Source organism: Hesperophylax consimilis, chromosome 2 (genome assembly GCF_061612785.1).
Source record: "Hesperophylax consimilis isolate HC1 chromosome 2, BYU_Hcon_1.0, whole genome shotgun sequence".
Taxonomy (NCBI): Eukaryota; Metazoa; Arthropoda; class Insecta; order Trichoptera; family Limnephilidae; genus Hesperophylax; species Hesperophylax consimilis.
The window spans coordinates 16,286,678-16,298,403 of NC_142837.1; the positions used below are offsets into that span (position 1 = coordinate 16,286,678).

Below are 11,726 nucleotides of genomic sequence, written 5' to 3' on the forward strand. Positions count from 1 at the left end.
ATCCGAAAACTTCGACAGTTTGATAATGCCTTCGGAAGGCGAAACAGCTGTTACGCGTAATTGTAATTACACAGCAGAACTTGTTTACAAAAACTGTTTTTTCTTTATAAATGAAACAATATATTATTGAATATAGACGGTGTCTGGAAATAACCTGAATGAGTGTTAATATACTAAGGACGGGTTGATTCACAGAATTTGAACAATTCACCAAATTCAAGTGGTTAATTCAAGTTCTGTTATTATTTAATCACAGTTCGGTTGTTTCACAGTACTGGGATAATAACAGAACTTAAATAAGACGTTCAACGAACTTCACCATTATCTTTGAAATTTGATGAATTGTTCAAATTTAGTGAAACAACTCGTCCTAACTGGTTTATCGTCTGGGGGCTATACTGTTTTATTAAGTTTACTTGAATTGTCATACTTTATGGTAGTAATTTACCTGTTTAAATACTAAACAACTAAACACCCAGACCGACAAGTGCCAAAACAAAAAGGGCAGTTCCTATCTTATATTTCTTAGAAGAGTTCGGTAACAGGATTATTTCAGACCTCAGAACAAAAGAACATTGGAAGCAGAAAGACAATAGTTTGACAACCATCTTCCAACATTCCCGGAACTGATCGAATAATTATTTATAATCCAACGGGTATAAAAACATAAACAGTGTAAATTTGTAGATCTGTTTGCAAATGCAAACATAATTGCAAATTTCAATCCCCTCCCTACAAATAACAAGATAAATGTCTGCAATATGGTTAAATGGAGAGTGTGAACTCTAGCTTTTCAAACATAACTGTCTAAATTGATAAGACAAGATTAAAGAATGTTTATTAAATATTATTATTCCTGTCAATATATGTTACACTGAAAACCCGTTTTTAGTAAGGTCGCGTTCTTACTGGTTAAAACTACATAGGTACTCGTACGTACGTGAATACACAGTAATATTTTTTAACAAAATTTTGAACTCCGAAAGATGACTTTAATCTTCATGTTTTTTTTTTGAATCCCCGAACACACTTTATGTGTGTATTATGCCTCCTCTTTTTTACTCCCCGAACACACGTTATGCATACCTATTAGGTATGCCTTCGTTTTTTACTCCCCGAACACACATTGTGTGTATATTATGTCTCCGTTTTTTTTTACTCCCCGGACACGTGTTATGTGTATATTATGTCTCCGTTTTTTTTTACTCCCCGAACACGTGTTATGTGTATATTATGACTCCGTTTTTTTTTACTCCCCGAACACGTGTTATGTGTATATTATGACTCCGTTTTTTTTAATAAATACATATTGGTAGTTTAACCCTTCAGGTTTTAAAATATTTTTCCAAAGTCCCAACGACGCGACACGGTGAAATTTCTTGGAATTTCGGAATGTTCCCGAGGTGTCTAAAATGTGCTACTTAAGGCCATGCATTACGTCGTGTAATATTTTAAATTGAGCCGCTATCAATAACAACCCTTACGTAGATGGCGATAAGGTTTAAATTCCCGCTTAACACCATCCGCCTGTTTTGATTTATGCAAGAAAAAAACATGGCCAAAAAGTGCCTTTTATTTTATTTTGTGAATGTTCAGGCATAAATATTTTATAAATTACTTAATTTGACACATTATGCAATAAAATCATAACCGAAAATGGGTTCGTAAGTAGGAGATTTTGAACTTTAAAGCAATTTTCATAGGCCTTTATTTTTTTCGAGGCTTATAAAAAGACTTATCTAAAAAATACTCGATTATTTCAAAGGCCAAGATGTATTCTTCTCGCAGTATTTAATTAAAGCATCTGAAACATTTCTAGGCGACCAAATTTTCAAACCAAAAACACATGATTTTGCATTACTACGCATGGCATTGCCTTAATTATTATTTACTACAAATAAACGAAGTAGAAAAAAGTAAGTAATGTCCTTCCGAGGCTTGAAGGATTAATCATGTGCAATAAATATGACAACATTTTTCGACCCAGACGTTTGTATAAAATAGTCATCTAGTTTTAAAAATGATAATTGATCCCAGCCGGTAACTGCAATAGTTCATAGAAATCTTCAACAATTTTAATTGAACGGGCCACGTCAACGAATTCAGTAAATAAGACAATTTGTTAAATTGTCAAGATGCCTCGAAATGAGTAGACGAGACGCTCTATGGAACGTGCCTGCGAAATGGGAATGTCGTCCTAATTTCGGTATGGTCGGCCGCCCTTTAGCGTGGCTCAGACGGGTGGTTATTAGACCGGGGGTGGCAGGTTTAGGGGTCCTGAGGTGGGGGTGTTGGTAAGTGGGAGGCGGGGGTGTAAAGAGAGCAAACCGCCATCTAATTGTAGATTCACTCGACGAACGGCGCCGGTAGGAATGGCTTCGGTACGAGCGTGTGGATGAGATATAGGGGGAATTAACGTCGGCATTGTTAGAGGGGTTACAATGAGGGAGTAGGTACTCATATTATTTTTTTCGCTATAAATATTAATGATTTTAATTATTTCTTCTATTATTTGTCTGTGAAATTAGTATGACACCGGTATTATTAAACAGTACTAATAATTTCGGATATACATTTTAAAATTCAAAAAATCATTTTTATAATTTCGGTACGTAAGATGAATTTATGCCGCCGCTCTTACAAGAAATGGTGGTGTACGGTCAGCATAGTTGCCTTTCAAGCAGTTGATGCTGCGGCGATTTTTTTAATTTTAATATAAGAACCGATCTAAAATTACGGGTCCTGCGTAAGTACACCTACTAAAAAGCTTATTCCCGAGTTTAGCGTTATTAGTAGGTTTAAAATTTCCAGAATATGCCTACCTACATAACCTTTTCAAAAGCTACCAACAGGTTAAATAATACCTACGTTGGCTAATTTGTATTGCGTGTGAGTGATCTTTCTTAACCTAACTAAGGACGACATCTGACGACATAAAACAGCAAGCATACAGTTGAGGTTGGTTTTATCTTAAAGTCAACAAAATATCTATGTATCTTCGTATCTACACACGGAGAAAATTTACTGATATTAAATCATGTTCATTTATTAAAAATCTGGTCAAATTATTCGTTTTCCTGTTTAAAACGGGACTGAATGTTTTTAACGGATGAATTGACAGATTTCATAGAAAACTATCAGTAAAGTACGAATATGTTATGAGGAAGTCAGAACACGTGTTCTTAAAAATAATAATGTTATCGCATTTCGTTCATTATATTTATAAGGACAAGGCCACCTGCGTGAACACGTGTTCAGATATATTGTGAATGACTAATATTATAGGAAATGTGCATTCAGTCACATCCGTATTCATTTTCATTGTTAGCTTGCATTAGGAGTGTCAGAACCTAAAGCCTGGAATGGATTGCCACACGATTTAAGAATGATCACAGACTCGACAGAATTCAGAGCTAAACTTAAAATCACCTTTTTAGACAGTCATATCTATATAAAGTCAGAAACCTTTCCCCTTCACAGACCGCGGCATTGTAAGCTTTTTAAGGTAATTTCTTTAAAATTCTCCCCTCCTAATTGCTTCAGTCTTTTAAAATAAATATCAACTGTACTTTGGCCACTAATTTTGTAACAAATGTAATATCTATAGGAATGGGGGGCAAAATAGCAAACAATGATTTTACCATAGGTAGTGTTCTCTGCGTGCAAAGTCGGACACTTTTGAAAATAGACAGAGCCTAGGAACTCATAATAAATTGAACGGCGCTACATAAAATATATTTTTTTTATTATTATAAGTCACTAGTATGCTTATTATTTTTGATAATGCTTAAAAGCACTGTTCAATGAAGTAGGAATATGTTATTCAGTTTTAATAGCCGGTTTTATTCCGCATTGTCCATTTTTCATTCTCCAGAGGAGGAAGAAGAAATTCCCACCGGGGCAGGCTGGACGAGAGGTGTCATGATTAGTTGTTACGACCAACCGTCTGCGCCGGGTGGAGAGTTCGCCTTCAATTATATTATTATTGTGCTTGTAACGCTTGTAACGAATAAAGAACATTTCAAGAGTCGGGTGTGTTACATTATTATTTGTAATCTAATGCGGGGATCGTAATTATGTATCAAGTTGTATTTCGGGCGGTTAATTCTTTTCCGATGTGTCTTTTCCAACTGTAATTAACTCGCCAGAGTAATTAGGGATGGCGGAGTTATCTACCGACAGAACAACTACCTATAGATTTCCATATAATTAATAATGTTAGAAATGTAATAGGCATAATTACCTGTACACCTAGGTACATTTACATCATTATTATGCGATTGACACTTGCGTGACGTTTCAGTTATTGCGTTATTACTTAATTGTACTGATATGTTGTTTTATGACTTGAAAATTATATCATTGTTATAAAACTTTAAAACTTTTATTATATTGCGATACATTGCATTCAATACGTAGGGCCTTAATATTTTTAACGTTTTGAAAACTGTTTATCAACAACCAATGATATAGGGTAAATGGTTGCTTATCAGTTATGTAAAATTTAAAACATGTTTATTAGTGAAGGGCTAGTTATTTTTTGCGAAAATATTATTTAGTACCTACTTACATAGTTATTGTTTTAATGTCACAATTAAAAGTTTAAATAATTACCTATGTTATTCTGGCACTTATTTATAGGTAAGTTATAATTTATTTATTAACAAGTTATTTGTCCAGATCCCACATATAATATTCATGTCTGCATAGGGGCAGGATTATTGCATTTTGTCACTTTCGGGTTTGCTCGAAGTTCACGTTTTAATTAATTCCGACGAATTCGTAACGACAATATACATATATTTTTATATTATAGAAAAGTTATATATTTAAGATTAATAAAAAAGTGCAATTCAAATATTTTATAAAAAACAATTTGAAATTTCAATAAAACGTGTTTCAACTATAAAATTAGCGGTAAGCACCAGGTTTGATTTTTCTAGACACATTTGAGATTTAGTATATTGTATTATTATTAAAGTTGCGTAAAAAACAATATATTGTTTTTTACGCAACTTTATCACTTAACTTCGTTGAGATTCCTACCGTCGATTCTTCACTTACGTCGTTGAGATTCCTACCGTCGCTTCTTCACTTACGTCGTTGAGATTCCTACCGTCGCTTTTTCACTTACGTCGTTGAGATTCCTACCGTCACTTCTTCACTTACGTCGTTGAGATTCCTACCGTCGCTTCTTCACTTACGTCGTTGAGATTCCTACCGTCGCTTCTTCACTTACGTCGTTGAGATTCCTACCGTCGCTTCTTCACTTACGTCGTTGAGATTCCTACCGTCGCTTCTTCACTTACGTCGTTGAGATTCCTACCGTCGCTTCTTCACTTACGTCGTTGAGATTCCGACTTTATTTTAGGGTATTGTCTCGTCTTAATACTGATTTATAAGTAGTGAGAAAAATGTATGTATCGACTAACCTTTAATAAATAAATCATAAAATTAAATAAATGTGTATTGAATTAAAGTGAGGTAAGGTAAATACCACCCCGTTTATCAAAGGGGCTTATTGCAAAGGCACGACGCGCCGACCCTTGCACCACGAGTAAAGGTATAATATATATTGATGGGTGTAGATTAAAAGGGTTTTGCCATTAATTACTTAAACATCTGCTAAAATGTATAGGTAGGTACATAATATTATATATATTAACATTAATATAGTATATTACGTATTCATTCCGTAGCTTACCTATCACTCAAGTAGCGCTGGTATTAATATGCGATAACGCAATAAGCTACGCATTCATTACATTGTTACACATAATCATTACACTAATAGGTACTTACATAATTAATTTGGCTAAAAAATTACATTCTCAATATATTTTATTATTAGGAAAGTGGGTACCTAACCAGTGGTAAATAAACATTTTTTTATTGAAATCATAGAGTGAAGGTACAACTTGATAATATATTACATAAGTAACTAATTTAATTAACCAGATGGTAAAGAAATATTTTTGGGTCTAACTGGGGAGCTACTCTAATTTTAATATATATTTACTTACCTACATGTAGATGTGTATATATATATATCATATTAATATATTTATCCCTGATAATAATATAAAAATTAGGCGTATTAGAGATCTGTCAAAGAATTTATATATAAAAATGCAAAAATCAGTCATTTTAAATACATGTAGGATTACGAAAGATTTTTTAAAATATTTATATTGAGGGATCAGTTAGGATATGAAAATATCTGGAGTCGGTGAATTATTATCCCATTTGATCTCTGGTGGGTTGACGTGTTGTTCTTGTATTGTTTTGTATTTATTATGCTTATATAATGCACTTGCATAATTTAGATTGACTAGATTGATCATTTGTGGAAAAGTGTGTGGAAGGGTTTAGTTTTTCCTATGGGGAAGATTTAACCCGGACAATAAGTCGAAATAAAATAAATATTTGGATGATTTGTATAGCGCCGTTTTTTGTGAAAATCACCTCAAGGGCGCTGTACACATATATAATACACTTCTACAATGATCTACTAACTATAGGTATATGGAGATAACATACAGTACCATGCTTACCTGGTAGGTCACTTGAGATTAACACTTAATTAACATTAACTAATTGTTTATTAGCGAAATTTAAATACAGGATTTAGGACATAATTGAAAAATTGGATGTAATTGGACTTTCTCTCAGGAATGGTATATTTAATTTAAGGGTAGGTATAACAGCTTAAAAAGGTAAGTTTTTAGTTTAGTCCTGAATTTTGTTATACTTGTTAAGGATCTTAGATCCGGTGAGAGTTTATTCCAGCCTTCGGCCAAGATACTACGAAAGCGCGTCAGAGATCACCAAACTTAGTATTTGGCTTGCACTTAGGTTCCATCAGTCTGCCTACAGCTGATGATGTTGCAGATCTAGTTCTAGGTATTGCACATCGTGTGTAGAGCAGTTCGGGTGCTTTAAAAACTTACAGCCGGTAGGACCTTAAATGATATAATACCATAACACGATTATATAGGTAGGTAGGTACCTATCCAACCTAGGTACATCACATAACATGTATTCAATTATTTTTATCGGTTAAATGTTGAACTAACAATGCCCAGTAATAAGAAAAAACATACAAATTATTGTACGAACAAAGTAAATGCTAATGTTTCAATCCATGTTTTGGGGGAGAGGTGACCGTGCAATATTAGCAGAGGAATACGATTCGGCAGAGCGGCCCCACCTTTCCCTTTTAGCGCCCGGGGTGGTGGGCGAGGGGTGGCGAGTCGGCGGGGGGAGGGGGACGGGGGAACACAAAAGCCCCGGAAAGGGGAGAGTCGCTTCACATAAATAAGCGGGGACCCTCCGCAATAAAAATGCGCAATAAAACACACATTTTCGTGCGGAAGAAAGAAAAAATCTGTGAATACCATCCCACTTGGGGCACTAACCAATTCCGTAGGTATTATTTATCCGCACATATTGTGTGTGTGTTTATGTTTGGAAGCGGTTTATTAGGTATGTTTACGTTTCGAATATTGCAGACAAATACATATGTGCTGAAAGCGTAATCAGTAACGTGTAATGATTCTAAATGGTTTATTGAAGCCACTACTTTCAAATCCCTGAGGTGATACAAAAGCGGCGCTATACAAATTGTCCAAAAAATAAATAAATAAAAAATAATGCACAGAGGAAAAAGACTAATGTCATAATTAACCAACTGATAGAGGTCCGAGTCCCTATTAGAGGAAGACAATCTGAATATTGGCCTGATGATTGGCAATGGGACAACGCTTCCTTGTTCAACATGTTAATATTACACGATGAAATATTTTCCAAGAACTAAGGTCGTCTGTAGACAGATATTATCTGCTTAAGTCTAGGTTGGTTCCCTGTAACAAACGGTGACATGGCTTTGTATGAATTGGGCTTGAAGGTGCTTCTGCAAACAGGTAAACGATACATTATCCTAGGAAAAAGGTTTAGTCCAGGTAAGATGCATCATAAACATTAGCTCTCTAATGCTCTTTCCTTCGCGCAAGTAATTAAGTCGGTAATTCCGGCAAAATCAAAAGGAATTGAGGAGAATCAATACAAAAGGCCATATTTCTAAACCCAGGCAGTCATTATTCCAGCCATTTATAATGCGTACTTCAGTTACGAAGTGAGTCCAACAAAATATGCCCACATTAAAAATTATACAGGGGGCGTGGTTTGGTAGCGTATAATTTAAAATAAAAACAGAACTCCAAACGAAACGGGACACGCCATTCGTCGCCGGCTACGAAAAAACCCGCTCCGTATTCACGAATACCGATAAAAACACCGAGCGTCACATTCCAAGGTAAACACTATAAGGCTAGCGCTCCAGACGTGCGATGAGATTGTGCGATCGCTTTAAAGCGACCCTGTGTTTATCGCGGGTTATATTTAGCGGCGTACAGTCCACGTGGACTACTCCGGAGTGCTGAGACTAGGGGGACCCAGCAAAGTATGTAGTTAAGTTACGAGACACCTCATCAAAAAAACTTGATCGTGACAAAACAATCCGTGTGAAAAACTACGCTTTTGGCGGAGGTATTTTCAAATTGTTTTTGTGTTGTTACTAGTTTGATCCATACACCAATACGATGTGAAGTGTACAATGACGGTCCGTGGTATATTAGTGTGGGAGCTATAATGGCTTTTGCTAAACGCGAAGAAGTTTTACCGCGAAAAGGTGTGAACGGAAATCGGTTCTGTTTATATACGAATACTACCTACTTTACACACATAAATATAGGTACACAACATGTGATGTTCAAGATTTCTGTCTAATATTGACTGACGACGCGGTGTGACAAGGGGACTTAATTATTTAAACTTTACTTTCCATCTTTTCAGATAAACTTACAATAGAGGCTTTACCAAGCTATTTTATCTTTGTATGGACTTGTTAAATTGGCATCGTACGTAGGCACTAGACAACACATTCTCATACCCTTTCTTATCTATTAGTCGATGCGAAAAATACCACAAGTTAAATATTAAAGGTAGGTAGGAACTTATTAAGTACATACTAGGTACTTGTGTACTTTAATCTAACGTGATTACCAAAATAAGTGACATGACAATGACAGTGAAAAAGTGAAGCAGTAGGTACCTTCTACGTTATGTTTGTTTGTAGACATCGCTTGTATTTGATCGTAAGTCAACAGTATTTTCGCAGAAATCAAATTTAATTCCCCATAATAACAGAATAAGGTATTTAGTATTTGACAGATAAAACATGCGTTTGCTATCAGATATTTTTGGGGATAAGATTTGTCTGTGAAGTGATAGTGGATTTATTAACTGATAATGGATGGGACGCGTTTCAGAAATTATTATAGTAGTGTGCTAAGTAAAATGTGTTATGTCTTTGATTCAACGTTTCCTATGGGAAGGATCTTTGAAACATCCGGACATAGGCAAAGGGGACTAAAATGTAGTATTTTGTAATAATTATACAACATATTAATACAACTTGACTGCCTACCTCTCAAAGCGCTAAATATGGAAAAAGTACGCTTTAGAAAGATGCTAATGTCAGTTAAAATGAATAACTCATCCATACATCAATTGTAGATAAAGTAGAAAACTATCTCAATCGATATCGTTTTTGTGGTAAAGGTGTCACATTGTTTTATCAACACATACCAACAATAGAAGCCTCACCTGCATTGTTTAGTTTTAACATTTATACAGGACATCGAGCAAATACTGTTTATTTAAAATACTCAAGTCATTTCTTATTTTAAAAGGGAAAGTGGGTAGGTATCTAACGAAACCATTGACAATGGATAGTTTCAAACATACATTTTCGTGCTGTGAAGTTTTATTGTAAACGTTCCAAATAAATGCTTAGGTAGGTACTGAAGAGTCTAATAGGCAATATAATATTTCCAAATTCTTTATTTCAATCTTCGACTCCATTGTAGTCTTCTTTTTCTGTGATTGATCGACAAACTTCCGCAGCATGTGTTCCCGGCAATTAGCCGACAACCTGAGGACTTATTTATTTTTACAGCCGCTTCGCCAGTTTCCCGCCGGCGAAAAATGACCCTCAAGCGGCGTCGATAAACGGCCAGGCAGATTGTGTACGGTTTGCAGCAAGCTTAGGAATTTGCTTTTCATTTTATTTTTGCAAACGAACAAAGTGATTGTTTGAGACTGTTTTTAAAAGAGTGCGGTGTCATTTAGTTGTTGGCGTTTCATTTGAAACATCAGATAATGGATAATCGGTGATTAGGTAAGTACCTACATAACCTTCTACTACTTATCAACTACGTTTTACACCAGGTACCTATTCATTCTGAAAGCGTTCAATTGGGTATGTAGGTACCAAACATAAGCTAAGTTTTCTCGTGTTTTAAACTGTTTTAATCATTTAAAACAGTTGAAAACAGACACATGTGAGTACATGTATTACAAGATTTATGAAGGTACCCAATTTTTAGAATCCATGTAACTCTTTAAAGTGTTAGTTTTTGAAGAATGCAAAAAGTAGGGAAGTTTTCAGATACTTGGGGCTGGTAATCCTCACAGGAACTTCAAGAAAGTAATCCAAAAGAGGGCCACTTATTCACAAACACCGCACGTTTCTTTTCCACATACCAAAAAACACGAGAAAATAATTCACAAACTTAGAAATGCACGTCGCAACCACTTTCATTCAACAACAGATTGTAATAAACAAACAAGAACCACAACAAAATAAATCAAATACATTAAAATACAAAGAAAACTAACACAGATAATCACCAAACATCCACAACACGACGGTTGAGTTGTTATTTTGTTTGAATATATCGAACACGAAATTGATACTCCGGTAACACACGCGAAAATGTACGAAAACGACACGACGTACGTTTCCCTCGACGGACTGACACGTACTGAAGCCGAAGTGGTTTATTTCATAACTCTTTCTCGCTCCATCTTACGACACGTTCCCTTGGAAAACATGCTGTGTCTCGCTCGCTCAAACCAGTCAGTGTAAGTCCAGTAGCCCCCAAGCTGTGAAATAATATTGTGGGACGGGTTTGAAAATAATGAATATAATTTAATGTTATAGATAATTAAATTATTTGCTACTTATTTAATTAATTGTTTGTTACGGTTATGAACAAGACGCCGATTTATCCCGAGCGGCCAAAAATGTTTTGTACTTAATTTTTCAAAGGGAAATCTTTCTTTCTGAAGAAATATTTTTTTATAGAATTATTCGTAAAGTTGAAGTTAAAATAGGTGTGTGGCTGGTATTAGGTTAAAAAAATTGTTTATACATTTGTTAAATCGTCACGGACAGTAAAGGTGTATTTTTAAAGGATTTTTCCAAAAGAAGGAATTTCGACTCTGGGACTGAAGTTCCATAATCATGCATATTAAATGTCCGTGACTTGGAGATATTCCAATCTTTGACGAAAATTAAGTAAATACTTGTATTTTTATTACCGCTAAGAATATGTCACATTGTAGTTAGTTATAATGTTTCTTTATTCCTTTCCTGTCTTAAATAAAGTATATTAACCACGTAATTAATTCATTTACATTCTAATCGAACAAGAATAATGTTGGTTCATACTTTAAAATTTACTACACTGATAAAGAAAAAAATATCGCCAATATTAAAAAAAATGTATTTCATTGTTTTCAACTTTTCCACAATATTCCATCCACTTCCCTTACCATCTGCTTCTGAACAAAATAAAATAAATAAGTTGTTGCGGTATACT

At 34.9% G+C, this 11,726-nt stretch overlaps 1 protein-coding gene across 5 annotated transcripts in view; it reads right to left on the reverse strand.

Moving 5' to 3' along the window:
- LOC149425730 (protein groucho-like) overlaps positions 1-10,878 on the reverse strand; it is a 358,855-nt gene extending 347,977 nt beyond the window's left edge. For all 5 annotated transcript variants that reach the window (XM_089641419.1, XM_089641413.1, XM_089641399.1 and 2 more), the window contains exon 1: positions 10,741-10,878. The gene's annotated coding sequence lies outside the window, so the exon portion shown is untranslated. The remainder of the gene's footprint in view (positions 1-10,740) is intronic.
- Between the last annotated feature and the right edge of the window lie 848 nt (positions 10,879-11,726).